The sequence below is a fragment of the Astatotilapia calliptera genome, chromosome 14 (assembly GCF_900246225.1).
Source record: "Astatotilapia calliptera chromosome 14, fAstCal1.2, whole genome shotgun sequence".
NCBI classification, from domain to species: Eukaryota; Metazoa; Chordata; class Actinopteri; order Cichliformes; family Cichlidae; genus Astatotilapia; species Astatotilapia calliptera.
In genome coordinates, this window is record NC_039315.1 from 30,063,101 (window position 1) to 30,084,628 (window position 21,528).

Sequence of the window (21,528 nt, forward strand, 5' to 3'; positions counted from 1 at the left end):
CCTTCTCATAACACATATAGCAGCTGTTCAGCCATGGAAACGTAGTGCGAATAATCTACAATGTCATGCATACTGATCATTTGGCTGAATACTTTTAGACAGGTTGCCATGACATGACAGTTCACACAGTTTCACATCGGTTCCATGGTGTAATGATTAGCACTCTGGACTTTGGATCCAGCGATCCGCGTTCAAATCTCGGTGGCATCTGCTTTTTGGGAGGTGAAACCATACTGCATGTCACATAGTGGTAACTTGTTTTTGGTCGCCAAGCGGTCGAAGGCACTGCGTTCAGGTCGCAGTCTCTTCTGAAGGCGTTTGTTCGAATATAGCAGCTGTTCAGCCATGTAAACACATACTACGAAGCTCGTGGCGCCCACTTTCTGTGCTGACTTTGAGGTCGGAAGAGGTTTGGAGCTGTACAGTTAGTGAGTCAGCAGAGTGTTTGTGACTTTTGCGCACAAGCGCACCTCAGCACTCGGATACTCCAATCTGTAACTTTGTGTGGGTTGTAACTGAATTTCAGACAGCTCTTTAGTACCACATAGTGACTGACAAGTGAAGGAACTCTTTAGTGATTGACAAGTGTTTTGTAAAGGCAGACGTCATGGTTAGCTGCTTGATTTTATAAAGCTCTCACAGAAAACACAAGTCATACAGAAATTCAATGTGCCAGAGAAGACATGCAGTATGGTTTCACCCCCCAAAAATCAGGTCCCACCGATTTCACCAGATTTCACTCCATAAGAGTTTCCTCTTTTCAAAACTCTCCCAATTCATCCAGTGACCCTGCTTGTTTTACTGTTGCACCCAACCATTCTACAACTGAAATGCCTTGGACTGTTAACCATTTCAGGCAAGTGGAGTGAACCATATTTTGCTACATTCTCATCTGATTGGGGCTTCCTTTTCTTGATTTTTGGAGAGAACTCTTAATTACTGGTATTATTCAGGTCTCGCTCACATGTTTGTCCCTGGTTTCTCAGCCAAGAGGAGCTTGAACTCCAGATACTGTGAGTTCTTTTCACACATTGAGATCATTGATAATTTTTAGCAACGACGTGATCTTGTAGAAATAATTAGGTGTCATGGATTTAGCTATAAATGCGACTCTTATTTTTTACCTTACTGGAAAACATTTCTGCATTTTACCCATATTTTATTTTTAACTCAAAATCAAAAATTCCAGATTCTCCTACATGTTGGTTTTGGACCAGATAGGACGACAGATTTCAGGTGGCCCTGTGTTTTTCTCTATTACATCTGCCACTGAATCTCGATAATCTTTGTGTGGCTCCTCCTGGGTTCTCACCCTCTCCTATCTGGCTCACATGACTCTCATCTTCTGAAAAATCTATGTTTGAATCTCGCTCAATTATTCTGTTGAGAATTTTCTCTGCCTTTGTTAAAGAGTTGTCTACTAGGAAAAAGTGAAATAAATATAAGTACAAAGTCCCGACGTGCACTAGAGTACACATTAATAAATTAGTCATTTCCTCTGTGAAACTAAATAAGCATAATTCTTAAGAACCCCTCAAATTATTTACTAGATGTTTATTTTTGAAAATTAATCAAGATCTGAGTTTAACAAAACATTTTAATTGTATCAAGTTTACCTTTCTTTCTTCCATAAAATGTGCTTGTGGGCATGCCAGCCATTTTGAAAAGGTGGGGGGAAAAAACAAAACAATTGGCAAGGCCACGCCCACACACATTTGATATAATTTTAAAGGTACTGTTGTCCTCTCTAAGAAACATCAGGACTTAGATGAGTGGTAAGTAGAGTATGAGAGCTACAAGCAAAAACTAAATGTGTACTAGTGCGCAAAAATGAAGTACTGGGTCATCAGGAGGTTATGAGGGACATTTATAAAACTAAAAATCCCACAAACCTTGAAGGGCACTTGAAAAGCTCACACAAGAAGGCTAACCTAGCTTACCTTGAAGAGCTCATCAGGGGGAGCACACTCCCCCTCCTTGAAGAGCTCCCCCACTCAACCCGCATCCCCAGAAAACAGCTAACCCCAGATAAGGCAGCGTGATGCATCCCGAGACAACAGGACGGGGACACCTATATAACTGTGTGAGTCAATCGCCTTCAAAAAGTTTATCAATTCACTTGAACCAAAATTAGGAGCACCCGGTGCTGCAAGAGTTAATAGTCTCAATACCCAAGGATAAGCAGAAGAGCATGACTGATATGATGGAGCTGGGATTTGGTGACACTTAATTTTTGCAAAACACTACTAAAACTATAACTGGCGCTAATCAAAACATTTTTATACATATTGCAGTTTGTTGCTCATTATAGAGTTGTGCTCAAGTTAATAAGGGTTAAAAGCTACAGTCAGCACGATGTCTGGCTGATCTATGGAGGGGAAAGGCTTCGAGCATGGAAGGCCGCACGCGCTTACATAACACTGATATCATGTTATTCTCTGTGATCTTTTATTCAATTATATCTTTAAGTTAAGTTTTAAGTAGTGGCAGTTAATTACACGAGATTCATTTAATATTATATACCTGAGTCAGAGAATCACATGCAGATCAACTTGACAACCTGGGAGACCTTGTAGCTGCAATATTGTGTCTCCATAAGGGACAGTAGGCAGAAGCAAACACATGATTTTTGGGGGGCAAATGTTAGGATTAAAAATGGCTAATTTGTTTTTGATGTCTTTTCTTAATATGAGTGGCTTTAGTAATTTTCAGACACACTTTGCAAATGTGCTTATAATGAGTTGGCACTCAGTCTTTTGAAGGTCATAAGCTTCGTTCGGCGTGATGGTCCGGACTGATAAAGTGTAGGAAATGCCTTGAGTGCAGAGGGCTAAATGCAAACACGCTTACACACACATAGGATATGATTACAATAAGTCCCTGGGACATTCTGAATATTCTAAACCAATTCTGAATCACTAGAAGGTCAGTAGATAACAACATTAGGTTATTAGGGTTAGGAAGAGAGGTGTTTTGGTTTTTTGTCTCTTACAGAGAAAGGAACAGACACCAGACGAGGTCACAGATAGGCGAGGATCCTTCGCAGCAGAGACGGACACAGTGACTGCCGAGACGCCAGCTGGGTGCAAGTGTCATGGCGTTTGGGCTCCAGCTAGTCACCTCAAAAGGATGGATCCCATAAACACAGCAATAACCATGAAGGGGTTGGCGGAAATCCGGGAACACCAGACCAACGAGGTTCGAGAGGCTCTTGGGCAAAAGGGGGACGCGTTCCTGTTCTTTTTCTGGAGGATACACAGGACACACAGGACCCGAGGATACACAGATCGTCGTTTGAAATCGAGGCAGAATAATCCCCTGATCTGTGCCACGACTGAAGGGTTGTCTAACCCCTGAGGTTGAAGAAAGAAGAGCAGAGGATCACCCAACTGGACGACACTGGTAGCTGCAGCAATAAAATAAAGGCTAAAAGCTCCTTGGACAGAGGTTCTAGTCTGAGTACGTCTGAAGGGTATAAGGTAGCACCAAATAAAGCTGTGGGAGAACTGGGGAGTGTCATCTGTACCGGCTACTGTTGTAATAATAGTTTTTCTTACATCTGAACTGCGCAAACACAGAGGTCATCTCACATATGGTTCGCCCATCAGGGGGACAAAGGACCTCAGGAGTAAGAAGAAATGAACCCGGCCACACTGGAGTACAGGGTGTAGGTGAGCTCATTATTCTAACGAGCTCATCAGGGGAAGTGTTAGATTATAATATTATTTTATGCCATGTTAGACCCCTAATTAAAGGTTGTGAATTATTATGTAGTTTTAGTTTGCATTATTCTCCTGAATTAGAAGAAGCTGATAACTCTTGCATTTGTTAAACTGATTTGCATTACATTAGACTGCTGATTTATTGTGGATGAATGATGTTGTTTTATGATGTTATAAGAAATACTGTTTGCAGAAAGTCATCGCCTTATTTGTCTGATTAGAAGAGAACGGAACATGCTGGAGTTTTCTGCCCCATCTCAGCAGGAGCAGATAAACAGGGAGCCAAGGTCGTAGCTTAGGCGCCGTGTGAGAGAAAGCATGTGAATGTTTAGGCTTTTATGATAAGGTGGGGACACCAGAGGCTATAAGAGTTTGATCAATGCTCCACCATTTTGAGATCTGAGGCTGTCTGCATACAGTGTCCATCTCCCACGCGTGTGACTATTAAAATCATCGTTTGACTTAACCCGGCCGGACCAGTGTTGTTATTGTGGTTTTTCCTCTTGTATCCATCCCCAATTTTGAACTCGTAACAACAACTACACGAAGTTTGCAAAACGATGGACATATGGCCAATCCTTTTGGTCAGGGGATAACCAAAATCGGATGTCTGGTGTAGGTTTTTTGATTAACAATAAAACTGTTAATATAGAAAAAGTGGAGGTAGTGGTGGACGGAAGAGTTTTATGTATAGATGTAGAAAAAAATGGGAGTAAACTCAGGATTATTAATGTCTATGGACATACAGAGTTGAAAGAACGGACGGCATTATTTCAAATATTACAACCATTTCTTTGTAATAGAAGACCGATAATAATGGGTGGGGATTTTAACTGTACACCAGAAACAAGTGGAATCCAGGGGGCGGCTTCAACAGTGAAGAAAGATTCAAGTACTTGTGCATTAGATAATTTGATTAAAGACGGTAATTTGAAAGACGTGTTTAGATTTCTTAACCCGTCAGACCCTGGATATACCTGGTCTAATAATAAGTCCTCTTCACGGATTGATTTTTTGTTTGCCAGTGAAGGCTTAATACCCCTGTCATGTAAAGTGGAACCAGTACCTTTTTCTGATCACCATAAGGTCATGTGTGGATTTAGTATTCAATCTTCTTTTCAGTCGGCCCCAGGGCCATGGAAACTAAACCTGAATCTATTGAAGGACGGAAAGGTTACGGGAAGGTATAAACTTAAATTACAACAATGGGTCTCTCTACAACCACTATATGAATCTGTAGGGGAATGGTGGGAGAGTATAAAGATTAGGACCCAAGTATTTTTTAGTCTTGAAGGGAAAAGGCGGGCAAAGAGGAGGTTATTGAGAAAGCAAGAAAAATTACAAAGGTTTTACAACCTCCTGAATTTGGGCTTTGATGTTAGTGAAGAGATTACAAATCTGAAAAAAGAAATGATGGTAGTTTTAAATGACAAAAGCAAGGGAGTATTAATATGGAGTAGGGTAAAACATGTGGAAGAAAATGAAAAATGTACGAGATATTTTTTTTAAAAATTGTATAAATCTAAACCTGCTATTGACAGCCTGATTAATGAAGAAGGGAAAGAAGTGAAAAGTACCCAAGAAATTTTAAAGGTAGTATATTCCTTTTATATCAACTTGTACAAAGAACAAAGTATTGATGAGGCGATTGTAGAATCCTTTATCTCAAAGTTAACACAAAAATTGGATCCAGAAGATGGTATAAATTTAGATGAAGGTATAACACTAGAGAAAATCACAAGAGCCATGGAAAGTATGCAAGATATCAAGTCACCAGGTATGGATGGCTTACCTAAGAAATACTATAAGGCCTTTTGGGAACAACTTAGCCCGTCGTTGTGCAAGGTTTATAAAGAACCATGGGATAAAGGTGTATGGTCAACGTCCATGAATACAGGAGTGATTTCCCTGTTATGGAAAAGGGGTTCTAAAAAAGATTTGAGAAATTGGAGACCCCTGACATTGTTAGGGGTAGATATTAAGATTTTAGCAAAAGCCCTTTTTTTTCGTTTACAGACAGTAGTACCTAAGTTAGTTGGAGTGGAACAAACATGTGGGATACAAGGACGTAAGATGACAGATAGTTTAGTGATTATAAGGGATAGCTACCTTTATAGCCATGAGCGGAATATCCCCCTTTGTGGGTTAAGCTTGGATTTAGAAAAAGCCTTTGACAATGTCAGTCATGCCTTTCTGATGAAAGTCCTAGATAAATTAGGATTTGGAGAAGTCTTTCAGAGATGGATTGAGGTGTTGTATTCTGGTTGTAGTAGTGTTGTGAATGTGAATGGTGTACAGACTACTACAGTTGCAGTGAAAGCTGGAGTAAGGCAGGGATGCCCGTTGTCTCCCACCTTATTTATATTGGTGATGGAGCCATTAGCGTGTGCATTACGAGCTAATGAGCTAATTAAAGGGTTGACCCCACCGGGTAGCGGAGGGTTGGAAATTAAATTTTCCATGTATATGGACGATATAACTCTGCTGCTTACGGACAATAAGTCGATTGAAGTAAGTTTGGCAGTTTGTGAAGCTTTTTCAGCAGCCTCAGGGATGAAAATGAATAAAGAGAAGAGTGAGGTGATTTATTTTAAGTGGCGGAAGATTAAAGAAAAATGGGGATTGCAAGAAAAATCAGAAACGTTGAAAATTTTAGGGGTGGAAATAGGAGAAAATATGAGAATTAAGAACTGGAATTCAAAATTACAAAAAATATGATGATGATGATGATGATAGGGTGGGGGTCGCTAGGACCCCCTCGGGGCATATATGTGTTATGATGATGATGATGATGATAGGGTGGGGGGGGGGGGGTCGCTAGGACCCCCTCGGGGCATATGTGTGTTATGGTGATTAGGGTGGGGGTCGCTAGGACCCCCCTCGGGGCATATGTGTGTTATGATGATGATGATGATGATAGGGTGGGGGGGGGGGGTCGCTAGGACCACCGTGGGGCGCTTGTGTTATCACGGCGTCGGTGGCGTCTGGGGAGCGGCGGCGCGGGAAGAAGCGGCGCAGTTGGGACAGTACGTGACGGCGCAGTTTGTACACACGTGCACTCGGCACTCGCGGCACAGGATCTTGGTCTTGACGTCTTTGCTCATTTTTGCTCAAATGAAAAAGAAAGAGGAAAAAGGGGCAATTATGGAACTGGAAAGGGAAGGGAAATCGGTTACTGGACGGGATAATATTTTGAAGATGGTAGAGGAGTACTACAGTTCATTGTTTGGTGTGGAAGAAGTAGATAGAGGGGCTCAAGAAATGGTTTTAGGTTTTCTGAAAGAGAGGTTACCAGAGGACGCAAGGAAGCTTTTGGAAAGGAGCATAACAAACCACGAACTATACGAGGCGATAAAGACAATGAAGAATAACAAGGTACCTGGGATAGATGGACTCACAAAGGAGTTTTACATCACCTTTTGGGATCTCATCGGAGACCACTTGTTGGAGGTATTTGAAGAAATGTGTGAAACGGGTAGAATGCCAAAGAGTATGAGGACGGGTGTGATAAGTTTTCTACATAAGAAAGGCTCACCTGCTGTGCTTTCAAATTATAGGCCTCTTTCAATGGTCTGCGTGGACTACAAAATTTTGAGTCGAACTCTAGCAAGACGCCTGGCCCGAGTCTTGCCTGCTATTATTAATGCAGACCAGACATGCGGGGTAAAGGGCAGGCAGATTGGTTGGAACTTACAATTACATAGAGATGTGCTTACATACATCGAAGAGAGGAACTTGACAACAATATGCGTAACACTTGATCAGGAAAAAGCTTTTGATAGGGTCAATCATGATTTCTTATGGAGGGTGATGAGAAATTTTGATATAGGAGGTAAATTTTTGAATTGGATAAGTATGATGTATACTGACATAATCTGCAAGATAAAGATAAATGGACACTTAACAGAGGAAGTACAACAAACGAGAGGGCTACGGCAGGGTTGCCCCCTGTCCGCCCTACTCTATGTTATATATGTAGAACCTTTAGCATGTGCAATAAGAGGAAACGAGAAAATTAGAGGAGTGCCCTTGCCAGGGGGGAGGTGTTGAAGATCTCCCAGTACGCTGACGACACAGTTCTTTACTTGGAAGATGATGGAAGTGTGAGGGAGATGATACGAACAATACAGACCTTTGAGAGCGCTGCGGGGTCAAAGGTCAATGAGGAGAAATCAAAATATACATTTTTGGGACGATGGGCAGGTAGGAGACAGACGCTTTGCGGGCTTTCTTTGTGTGAAGGGTCCATGCAGGTCCTGGGCATTGATTTTGGAAATCCAGCAAATTACAACTGGGATTTGAAGATAGCGAAGATCTTAAAGAAATTGGGGATGTGGTCAAAAAGAAAGCTCACTATAACTGGCAAAGTTTTGGCCGTAAAAGCTGACATCTTACCTGCCCTACTCCATTTGGCATATGTCTTTCCAATGCCACAGACTCATAGGAAGGTGCTAACACGGGGAATTTTTAAATTAATATGGGGGGGGGGGGGGGGTGTATGAATATGTAAAAGAACAACTATGTATCAGACAATATCAAAAGGTGGGAGGGATGTCCAATACATCCCTTTGAAATTGGATGTGATGTATTACAGTAACATATGTGCTCCTCTCCAGTCACCCCTTTCCTGTCAAAATGGAACTCTGGAGCAGAGCAGGCGGGGCCTGAGATCTGCCCCTTCAGCCAAGCAAACAGGGCCTACCGTGACGCCGGAAGCCGGGACGAGGAGTCACTGCGGCTTCCTGCGAGGCCAAAGAAACACACACTCTGGCTTCTCTTCAAAACGTACAAGTCTTTCGCCTTTTACTAAAGACTTCCGTGGAGAGTGAGGCTAAGGAGTTGCACCTATTTTTGGCAGGGTCTGCCGTCTGGCTGGCCCCTCTCCTCGTTGTTCAAAAGAAGAAATAGAAGAAAGCGCGTGTAGCAGATTTCAAATGGTTGACTGCGTTGTGACGACAGACTGGCTGGAAACTGGATTTATTTCTAAAAGACAAAGTGCAGCAGCAAAATCAGTGTCACACAGCAACAGCAGGCCTCTCCTCATCCCAGTGTGGAGTCCATGCAGCTCTGCTTACAATATATAAAAGAAAATACAATCTATCAAAACAACGATTCTCCCAACAGCCACTTTAAAGTCAAATGTTATAGTGGGGTAAAACAGAGACAAATATGAAGCCACTAATAATAACTTGTAATATTTAAATCCCCACTAAGATGGATCAATTACAATAAATAAATAAAAATGGATACCTGTTTCATGACAAGAAAGAATATTATAGTGGGAGGGGATTTTAATTGTTCTTTGGAGAAGGAAAAATCTTCCCTCCCCTTTAAGACATTCATAAAAAAATATGGTTTGATAGATGTAATGGCCAAATTACAGCGGAAACGAGTAGAGTATACATGGAAGAATACAAGAGGGGTGAAAAGTAGATTGGATTATATATTGGTAGACAAAAAGTGTAAAATAAAGCGAGGGAAAATAATACCGGCACTGTTCACGGATCATCAAGCTGTAGAGGCGGAATTGGAGATAGAAGGAACGGAATTTGGAAAGGGATATTGGAAATTAAATAATGAAGTACTTACGGAAAAAGATTATAGGGAAAAATTCTTAGAGCTCTTCCCGTTATGGGCAGAGATGAAAAATCTATATATGAAGAAATCAGATTGGTGGGAGGATGTAAAAAATAAAATTAAAAAATTCACAGTGGATTACTGTACGGAGAGGTCAAAATCAAGAAAAGAAGAATTTTGTACGCTACAGAAAGAGATAGAACATACTTATGTAAAACAAAATGAGGGAAAAAATAAAAATATGGACGAGAAAATAGAAAATTTAAAATTGAAGCAAGAAGAATTACTTGAGAGGAAGGCAAGGGCTGAAATATATAAAATAAAGCAGGAGGAGTACGAGGAAAATGAGAAATGTTCAGCTTTCTTTTTTAAAAAAATGAAAAGTAGGGATAAAAGAGGGGTTATAACGAAATTAGAGAAGGATGGGAAAATGATCGAGGGGAGGGAAAATATGTTAAAAGTGGTGAAAGAATATTATGAGGATTTGTTCAGGAAAGAAAAACTAGAGGGAGAGAAGGGGGATTTCTTCTTAAAGAAAATAAAGAAGAGATTAACGGGAGAAGAAAGGGATAGGCTAGAAGGAGAAGTGACAATAGATGAGGCATATAACGTGATAAAGGGAATGAAGGCAAATAAAGTGCCGGGAATAGATGGTCTAACAAAGGAATTTTATGAGACGTTTTGGGGAGTGGTGGGGATACATTTGTTGGGGGTTTTTAAGGAAATCATGGAGGGAGAGGTGATGACAGAGAGTATGAAGATGGGCGTGGTTTCTATATTATTTAAGAAAGGTAATCCACATCAACTCGATAATTATAGACCTCTAACCATGTTATGTGTGGACTACAAGATTTTGAGCAAGATACTCGCAAATAGACTCGTAGGAGTAATGTCACACATAGTGGAGAAGGATCAAACGTGTGGGGTCCAGGGGAGGCAAATTACTTGGAACGTACAATTACATAGGGATATACTTACATATGTAAGAGATAGAAATATAGCAGCAATTTGTGTTAGTTTGGATCAGCAAAAGGCGTTCGATAGGGTAGATCATGATTTTTTGTGGAGGGTAATGGAGGAAATGGGGTTAGGAGAGGCTTTTATAAAAAGGGTAAAAACTTTATACAAGGGCATAAACTCAAAAATTAAATTAAATGGTTTTCTTACAGAAAAAGTGTACCAAACAAGAGGTTTGAGACAAGGGTGTCCATTATCTGTCGTACTTTACGTGCTTTATGTCGAACCTTTGGCCTGTGCAATAAGGGAGAGCCAAATAGTGAAAGGGATAATGATGCCACGGGGGGAAAGCTTAAAAATATCGCAATATGCAGACGATACGATATTATATCTGGCAGATGATGACAGCTTAAGGGAAGTGATAGAAATTTTAAAAGCTTACGAAAAAGCGACGGGATCGAAAATAAATAAAGAGAAAACAAAGTACAAATAATTTGGGGATATGGGAGGGTAGAAAAGACAACATTTGTGAATTCACTTTGTGTGAAGGTCCTATGGACATTTTAGGAATTTCATTTGGAAATAAGGAAGGTGATGCTTTCTGTAATTGGAAAGAGAAGATGAATGCGGTGGATAAAAAATTAGGCCTATGGAAAGCAAGAAAACTTACAATATCGGGGAAAGTTTTGGTCATAAAGAGCGAGGTAGTGCCGAAACTATTACATTTGGCCTATGTGTTTCCGATGCCTCAGATTTATAGAGTACAAATAACGAGGGGGATATTCAAATTCATATGGGGGGGTTATGAGTATGTAAAAAGAGTACACATGTATCAAGAAATTGCAGATGGTGGGAAAGGGGTACCGAACGTTCCTTTAAAGTTGGATACAATATTTTATGCAAATGTTTGTACATTATTGAAAAAGACTTATACGGACCGCTATACTGCCCGTCACCGAGAGCGGCGTTTTGAACAGAGACCAGCCCAGAATAGACGGTATGTGAAACACGCCAGATCCGAGCGATCTGAGCCTCCCACGAACAAAATACCGTCTGATGACCCAGACTTTTCTATCAAAGTGCGTATTATTCATAGACTCATTAAATCAGTCCACCACCTTAAAAATGTCTCAAGGGATGCATACCCGCCCTCTTTGAATAAAATAGCCCAGAACTTGATGACTGTTGTTAAGCCGGCCGTCCCAAATGAACGGACACAGGCGCTGATTGAGGGTAATGCTCAAAACTGGGCGCACAACACTGTTTCAATCCTCCGTGAACATTATTCTGAGGCGATGGAGGAGGAGTTAAAAAGCCTTTTTGAGTTCCCTAAGCAGGACTGGAGGGGACCCTTTGAAGTGGCGACATCCTGGGCCAAACGCAACCTGGGCCGCCGCCTCCAGCCTGAGTCGCTAGAACAGACCGAGGCAGTCATCGTAGCTAGGCTGGCAGACACCAGATCGGCAGAGCGGGGCCATACAGCCGGCAAGCCGAGACGACAACCAGAGGCGAGGGAGGACCTGATACAACCCGACCCTGTCGAACCTCCGGTGGAGGTGTTGCAGCCAGCCTCCTCCCACACGCGACCTGCCACACCACAGCCCAGCACCAGCCGGGCCATTAAAGTTACTGCGCAGATCCATGCTCCGCCTGTAGCGAGCGCTGTAACCATGGTGACAGCGACGACCATGACTGACCCCATCAGAGGTGACTGGTCACCCCTCACAGAGGGGCTGGTGGAGGAGAACGGTGACCTGAGGCCCACCACCACCCCTCAGGAAGATCCTCCTGAACCAGAGCCTGAACCAACGTCATCTAAAGACCAGAGAGTGAGAAGGGTCCTCGACGCTCTCCACGTGACCCCCACTGGGGAGAAGTCACCTCCACCCACTCAGCCTCCACAGCCTTCTGAGGACACGGATATCGAGGTACTGGACCTCACGCAGGGGGAATCCACCCCCACCAGATCCCAGAAGGGCGGAGGAACAGCGCCCGAACCTCCAAAGGCTTCACACTCCAGCCAGCCACGCACTATTCCGGACAGGCTGAAATCCAGCGTACAGACCCGCCTACAGACGAGGAGAATCGAGGAATCCTCTTTATCTCCCCCCTCCTCGCCATCTTCACCGGGACAACAGGTGCAGGCTCCAACGAGACACCACAACACGCACAGAAAACTGCAAGAGTGGAGTCTGCACATCAGGGAAATGACCCTGATCATGGGAGATTCAAATGTGTCCACGTTCCCATCCTTTTCAGCAGATCACGTACAAATTGACAGTTTTCCTGGGGCAAAATGGTACCATGCACAGACTATACTGGAAAAAGCAACCTGTGAGGTAGACGTGGAAACCCTGGTGTTATCCTTTGGCTTAAACAATAGGTCACAAAGGGACAAGAACACGCCAATCATAGAACTGAAAAAAGCATTGAAGACAGCCGAGGAGAAATTTCCTGAGGCGGACATTTACATCCCAGTTGTTAACTTTTCCCCAGCTCTGCCCCAGAATGAACAGGAAACGCTGCTGTGCTTAAACACTTTCATTGCAGGCCTGGACAATCACATCCCTGCCCTTTCTGCCTCAATGTTTGATACAGAAAGGGACAATATCCATTGGACTGATAAAACAGCAATGTGTATGTTGAACCACTGGGGTGACTATGTAAATGTGACATCCCCATGAGCCCAGCGAAAAGGGAGGGGGTGAGTATTGGTTTCGTTAATTTGTCCAAACACTTTCAGCCTTCCACTGCTCAGAGGACCCTGTTAAACAGAGGCCTAAATTTTATTCCCACAAAAGGTTACAATAAAAACTTCTTGTTGCAATGTAAATATGACATACAACAATACCACAGAAGGGTAAAATTGGCCATATATTATGGGGAGAAGTCTGATACAGAACCCCAGCCTTTCACTCCCAAATCTGATTGGTCTCCTTCCATGGGCCAGCTTCCACCTGAGGTATCCGCCTTGGTGAAGGCTGACTATGAATACTTTCAAAATCATTTTCATATTGATCGTATAAAACCCAATTTAATGGGGGAAGAAACCAAAGCCCTAAAAGAACTGAGAGAAAACAAACAAATAATTATAAAGCCAGCGGATAAAGGGAGTGCTGTAGTCATCCTGGACAGAGATCAGTATTTACAGGAGGGCTACAGACAACTAAATGACACAACATACTATTCAAAATTAAAAAAACCCATCTATTTGGAAACATTGCCCATTGTGGAGAAGATAATTTATAGTCTATATCAAAAGAAATTTATTAACATGAAACAAAAAAACTATTTATTGGGCTCCTCTGAACCAAGAGGAAGGCTGTTTTATCTGTTGCCCAAAATCCATAAAGACCCAGAAAAGTGGTCCGTACCATTTGAGGTACCGCCCGGTCGTCCCATCGTGTCTGACTGTGAAAGTGAAACCTACCGTACAGCAGAATATTTGGATTTCTTTTTAAACCCCTTATCCACAAAACATGATAGCTACATTAAAGATACTTATGACTTTGTGGAAAAAGTGAAACAGATTGAGGTACCCGCTGAATCATTTCTCTTCTCCCTTGATATTGACAGTCTGTACACCAACATAGATATTAAGGAAGGAATTAACTCAATTAGGAATATTTTCCGTAAATATCCAGATAAGAAAAGACCTGAAAAAGAACTATTACAATTATTGGACATCAATCTCACGAGAAATGATTTTGAATTCAACGGGGACTTCTTTTTGCAGATAAAAGGGACAGCCATGGGCAAGAAATTTGCCCCAGCATATGCCAATATATTTATGGCTGAATGGGAAACGGTAGCCCTGGCAAAATGTGTTAAAAGACCACTTTATTACTATCGGTTTCTTGATGACATCTGGGGAGTATGGCAGCACTCTGAACAAGATTTTGAAACATTTCTAACCACCCTGAACGAGCATAATGACTCAATTAAACTAAAATCCACAATTAGTAAAACCACAATTGATTTCTTGGACACAACCACTTTCAAAGGCCCAAATTTTTCACAGACCCACAAATTGGACATTAAAGTATTTTTCAAACCTACGGACACACATGCTTTGTTGTTCAAGACAAGCTTTCATCCAAAACATACGTTTGCTGGTTTAATTAAATCCCAATTATTAAGATTTCATAGAATCTGCACCCAGCAGACTGACTTCAAAGCAGCAACCAAAATCCTATTCTCAGCTCTAACCACTAGGGGGTATTCTCGCTCTTTCCTCAGAAAATGCTTGAAATCATTCCTAGAAATCAAACCCATTGATCTAACCCCTATTTTGCCGGTGGTTGTGACATATGCCCCGTCAACATGCAAATTGATCAGAGTGGTTAAGAACAATTTTCAAAATCTTGTCCAGAAAACCCAATTACTGGGAGATTACAAGGTGATTGCTGCCTTCCGGAGGAATAGAAACTTAAGAGATTTCCTCATTAGGGCAAAAGTTTCACCTCTCTCTGACCCCAAACTCAGAGACCAAGGACAATTTTTTAAGCACCTAAAATGGTTGCGTGGTTTTTCCAATGGAAATGTATTTCACTCACAGTGTAAGGGTACTCCACGTTCCAAGAACTGTGTGTATTTGATTACCTGTAGCAAATGTGGAATTCAATATGTTGGTGAGACAGGTAACACACTCCTGACCAGATTCACCCAGCACAGATACAATGTGTTAAGGAAAAAGAACACACACACGTATTTGGTACAACATTTCTTGTCACATGGCTGGGAATCTGTCAGGGCCACAGTGACAGAGGCAAATCCCAGATGGACAACTCAGCAGAGGAGGAAGGCTGAGAGACTCTGGATTGCCAAATTAGACACTGTACACCCTAAAGGGTTAAATGAAAAACATTTTTAATGGACATAAAGCCCATATAATGTACATAGTTGTCTCTTCTCACTATTTCATTGTTACTGTGGAGGTCATTATTGTTATCATCATCATTGTCATCGTGATTATGCCTGTCTGTATATATTTGAAGTAGCATCCTGTCCCTGAGGTTCATCCTTAACCTAACCACTTTTAACCCTGGGCTGGACTTAGCCTCATTCATGAAGCCCAACCCTGAAATAAATCCTAAACCTAACCGCCTGTAACCCTATGCTGGGATGACCCTAGGCCCCAAACTCAACACCCTCTCTTTCCTCCCCTCTCTCTCGCTCTCCCTCTCTCTCTCTCTCTCTCTCCCTCTCTCTCTCTCTCCCTCTCTCTCTCTCCCTCCCTCTCTCTCTCTCTCTCTCTCTCTCCCTCTCTCTCTCTCTCTCTCTCTCTCTCTTCCTTGCTCTCTCGCTCTCCCTCTCGCTCCCTCTCTCCTTTGCTGGTCCTCCTTCTATCCCCCCTCCTCTCCTCCCCCCTCCCTCTCTTCCCCATCTCCCCCTCCCTCCCTCATCTGGAGGCCTCACACTCAGGATGCTATAATATCCCCCCTTTCCGGGGCTTCACGTGAAGGACATGGTTCCTTGAGCCAGGAGCAAGGAAGGCCAGTGCATTGGTGCCCGATTGCCTTCGGCAATCGGTCCCCCATTTTGTTGTTTACTACAGTACTTCCCTTCACCGACACCAGAGGGTTTTTCACCAATATGGCTACTCCATCATTTTTATTTTCATTTGATCCACTCCAGATGGACATTTGTGGCCACATATCCTGCCACTGACCATATGCTTTTAGGAAAGGTATAGCACATTCCTGTATTAAAATAACATCTGATGTTACACTATTCAAGAAGGATAGAACACTTTGGGCTCTTACTTTAGACCTAACACTCCTGACATTTATGGATGAGAAGGTCAGAGCCATGAAGATTAATACAGAACACAAGCTAGTCATTATGAAACTAAGGAAAGATTGTTCTCTTCAAAGGCTCAACCCAAACTTTGGGGGGGCATACCATCAATTTATTTCTTGTGAGTGTAACTCTTCCTTCACCTCTCCGGGTTCCGAAGGGGGGACCGCCACTCTATTCCCTTTTCGTACTCTAGGTGACGGCCTTTGTCGCAGAGCTGCATTTACCATCCGCTCCTTTGGCGTTGACTGCAGAACTATGTATGTTAAGGAAGGAAACCTCATTTGGTGAGTCAGAGGGGAAGACCCTGGAGTCCTCCCCTGAGGAACTCCCTGAAGGTGTTTCATGCCTCCCTCTCTTTCCTGAAACAATTGTCCCAGAAGACAGTTCTGCTGCAGTCCTCTTTGCCACCTGTGAATCAGGAAGGCCAGGGGGGACGGGGGGGGGACGGGGGGGCTGCCCTTGAGCATTTTCACTTTCACCACTTACTCCTTTCTGAACTCCACTCTCCTCCTGCCCTCTCTCCCCCTCCTCTGAGGGTTCTGGTTGGGCAGGTCTTCCATGCTCCTCCCCTTTTCCCTCCTCCTCCTGTTCCTCCCCTCCGTCTTCAGGTGCTGGGAACTGATTTAAAATATCTGTCCCAGCTGCATCAATCAAGACATCCTCGTTTACCATTGCAATCAGGTTTCCCTCATTAATCTGGTTTCCTTTTTTAAGTTTATTTGCAAAGGACCGCGGACAGTCCCTAAAGAGGTGACCTTCCCCTCCACACAAGTTACACTTACGGTCATTTTTACAATCAGCATACGTATGCCCTTTCTCTTTACATTTCCCACAGACTATTTCCTCGCATGCCTCTATCAAATGCCCATGCTCCCCACACCTCCGGCAGAGCTTTGGTTGGCCCTGGTAATGGATATAGCCTCTTATTATCTCCCAAAACTATCATGGACGGGAGATGTTTTAAACCCCGGAACCCTTGGGGATCTTCCCATTGCTGTATTGGTACTTTCCATACACAATTCCATATTCCATCCACATCTCTCACCTTCCTCGGCTGACCCTTCACCGTACAATATCTCCCCAACCACACACAAATGTCTTGGGCATTCACCGTTTCATTAAACATTTTAACTATTACTGTTTTCATAGTATTGTCTGTCAGTTTCTCCACATTGAAAATTTCAAATTGTGGTCTCAAATTTTCGAATCTTCTCCAAAACTCTTCCAACAATTCGCTTGAGCTGAAACTTACATCAAAACCCCTGTTAAAAGGGAGGGTCAAAATGCAATTCAAGTCATTTGGTGAAAATCCCAACACCTGTTGAATCAATTTCCTGGAGAAATCCAGCCTGGACATCTTTGGCACTTCTCCAACATTCTCAATTAAACTGAAGCGCACACAGTGGTGCCTCCGCATACTGGCATACCCAGCCATTGCGGAGGCACCAAAGGTTTAGAAAAAACACCTGCTACAAACACACAACAGAAGATTAAAAAGGAAACGTTTTCAATACAAACAAATAATTTCTATAAAAAACCACGTACCTTTGCGCTGCAATAAATAACCAAGGTTTCACCGCCCAGACACCCAAAGGAGAGGGTCGCAGTCCTAGCCTAAAACCAAAATCAAGTGCGAAATGATAAGAACAGATTTTTTTTTTTTTTTCCTTCTTTTTATTTTCTTTCCACAACAATTCCAACATTTTACCTTTTCCTTTAAAATGATAAGGTTACATTCACTTTTCTCCCAACATTCGTTCATAACAAAAAAAAAAAAAAAAAAAAAAAAAAAAAATCCTATTTTCATCTTTCCCCATACAAAGTAACATTTTCAAATAACTTATCATATTACTCCTTATCTCCCCCTCCCCACTTTACCCCTTACCCTTTATCTACCACCTCCTTTTGGGTACTTTCAAAAAATAATCTTTCCATCTATCCTTAATCGTATCGATTCCCCATTTTTGTAGTTCGTACCAATATATCCCTTCAAATTCCTTCTCTATAGCCTTAATCGTCCCAATTTCCCCCCATTTAAATCCCCCCGTTATGCAGCCCTGTCTTGCCTTCCATAATTTAAGCTTAATAATTGACAACAACATACAACGTATTTTATGTCTCTCATTTGTTTTGCCCTTAGCCCTAAAAAAAGTGATTTCTTCATACGTCACCATCCCCAACCCTTTGTACTTCCCCTTTACCCCTTCCCATACCTTTTTAGCGTATTCACATCCCCATAGTACATGTTCAATTGTTTCTTCTTCTACACAATTTTCCCTTGGACACTTTTTTTGTTTCCCCAAATTATGTGCATGCATTGTGACCCTCACTGGTAGCCTTTTATGTAAGTGCATCCAGTTAAAGTCCTTTAAAACATTTTTGAAACTCTTGTCCTGTGCAAGTTCCCACACTTCCGGGCTCGCCGTTACCTGATTGTGATTAGCTTTCCATACCAGTTTTTTGTATAAAAGTTTATGATTTAATACTGTATCCACCTCTTTACATTCCGAATGTTTCTTCCCCCATCTAACCATCCTCTGCAAATATTCTGGTCTAGACTCTGCTTTGGGACCTTTATTTTCCCACCCAATCAAAAACCGGTATGGTATCGCTAACCAAAACCATAACAATATTTGGCATTTATGCATATAAGTCTTTTTCAATAATGTACAAACATTTGCATAAAATATTGTATCCAACTTTAAAGGAACGTTCGGTACCCCTTTCCCACCATCTGCAATTTCTTGATACATGTGTACTCTTTTTACATACTCATAACCCCCCCATATGAATTTGAATATCCCCCTCGTTATTTGTACTCTATAAATCTGAGGCATCGGAAACACATAGGCCAAATGTAATAGTTTCGGCACTACCTCGCTCTTTATGACCAAAACTTTCCCCGATATTGTAAGTTTTCTTGCTTTCCATAGGCCTAATTTTTTATCCACCGCATTCATCTTCTCTTTCCAATTACAGAAAGCATCACCTTCCTTATTTCCAAATGAAATTCCTAAAATGTCCATAGGACCTTCACACAAAGTGAATTCACAAATGTTGTCTTTTCTACCCTCCCATATCCCCAAATATTTGTACTTTGTTTTCTCTTTATTTATTTTCGATCCCGTCGCTTTTTCGTAAGCTTTTAAAATTTCTATCACTTCCCTTAAGCTGTCATCATCTGCCAGATATAATATCGTATCGTCTGCATATTGCGATATTTTTAAGCTTTCCCCCCGTGGCATCATTATCCCTTTCACTATTTGGCTCTCCCTTATTGCACAGGCCAAAGGTTCGACATAAAGCACGTAAAGTACGACAGATAATGGACACCCTTGTCTCAAACCTCTTGTTTGGTACACTTTTTCTGTAAGAAAACCATTTAATTTAATTTTTGAGTTTATGCCCTTGTATAAAATGTTTATCCTTTTTATAAAAGCCTCTCCTAACCCCATTTCCTCCATTACCCTCCACAAAAAATCATGATCTACCCTATCGAACGCCTTTTGCTGATCCAAACTAACACAAATTGCTGCTATATTTCTATCTCTTACATATGTAAGTATATCCCTATGTAATTGTACGTTCCAAGTAATTTGCCTCCCCTGGACCCCACACGTTTGATCCTTCTCCACTATGTGTGACATTACTCCTACGAGTCTATTTGCGAGTATCTTGCTCAAAATCTTGTAGTCCACACATAACATGGTTAGAGGTCTATAATTATCGAGTTGATGTGGATTACCTTTCTTAAATAATATAGAAACCACGCCCATCTTCATACTCTCTGTCATCACCTCTCCCTCCATGATTTCCTTAAAAACCCCCAACAAATGTATCCCCACCACTCCCCAAAACGTCTCATAAAATTCCTTTGTTAGACCATCTATTCCCGGCACTTTATTTGCCTTCATTCCCTTTATCACGTTATATGCCTCATCTATTGTCACTTCTCCTTCTAGCCTATCCCTTTCTTCTCCCGTTAATCTCTTCTTTATTTTCTTTAAGAAGAAATCCCCCTTCTCTCCCTCTAGTTTTTCTTTCCTGAACAAATCCTCATAATATTCTTTCACCACTTTTAACATATTTTCCCTCCCCTCGATCATTTTCCCATCCTTCTCTAATTTCGTTATAACCCCTCTTTTATCCCTACTTTTCATTTTTTTAAAAAAGAAAGCTGAACATTTCTCATTTTCCTCGTACTCCTCCTGCTTTATTTTATATATTTCAGCCCTTGCCTTCCTCTCAAGTAATTCTTCTTGCTTCAATTTTAAATTTTCTATTTTCTCGTCCATATTTTTATTTTTTCCCTCGTTTTGTTTTACATAAGTATGTTCTATCTCTTTCTGTAGCGTACAAAATTCTTCTTTTCTTGATTTTGACCTCTCCGTACAGTAATCCACTGTGAATTTTTTAATTTTATTTTTTACATCCTCCCACCAATCTAATTTCTTCATATATAGATTTTTCATCTCTGCCCATAACGGGAAGAGCTCTAAGAATTTTTCCCTATAATCTTTTTCCGTAAGTACTTCATTATTTAATTTCCAATATCCCTTTCCAAATTCCGTTCCTTCTATCTCCAATTCCGCCTCTACAGCTTGATGATCCGTGAACAGTGCCGGTATTATTTTCCCTCGCTTTATTTTACACTTTTTGTCTACCAATATATAATCCAATCTACTTTTCACCCCTCTTGTATTCTTCCATGTATACTCTACTCGTTTCCCCTGTAATTTGGCCATTACATCTATCAAACCATATTTTTTTATGAATGTCTTAAAGGGGAGGGAAGATTTTTCCTTCTCCAAAGAACAATTAAAATCCCCTCCCACTATAATATTCTTTCTTGTCATGAAACAGGTATCCATTTTTAAAAAAAGTTCTCTTCTCAACTTTGGATCCACCTGTGCATACACATTTATTATCCGACTTTGCATCCCGCTTTTTTCCACATCTACGACCATCACCCTTCCCTGTATTATCGTATAACTTTCCTTTATCTGTATACTTTTATTTCCACATAACACTCCAACCCCTGTCCCATGTACCCCCCCTATACTCCACGCAGATTCTCCTCCTCTCCATTCCTCCGTAAAAACAGCAACATCCCCTTCATCCTTTAAATGTACTTCTTGCAATAAACAAACATCAAAATTATAAAATAATAAAAATTCATAAACCATTTGTCTCTTTTGGGCATTTTTAAGCCCCCTTACGTTTAACGTAATTATTCGAATTTTCCCCATATCCCAACAACAAAAAGGAAATACAAAAACAAAACCATGGGGACATATTTAAACTTAAGATCCGGGGACAACAACAAAGAAAAATAAAAATAAAAATACCAACTTTAACTGTCCATATTAACATGTGCCAATAAGTTTTTTATAAAGGAATCTTCTGACTTTTCTTCACTTTCGACCTCCTCTTCTATGTCCCCATCGCTTGTTAAGTCACTTGTAGGAGT

The 21,528-nt window shown here is 41.5% G+C and overlaps 1 non-coding gene across 1 annotated transcript; it reads left to right on the forward strand.

Annotated features, from left to right (window-relative positions):
* Positions 1-8,484: 8,484 nt before the first annotated feature.
* On the forward strand, positions 8,485-8,597 carry LOC113037063 (U5 spliceosomal RNA). Its single transcript, XR_003274562.1, has one exon. It is a non-coding gene; the product is annotated as a U5 spliceosomal RNA (small nuclear RNA).
* The last annotated feature ends 12,931 nt before the right edge of the window (positions 8,598-21,528 follow it).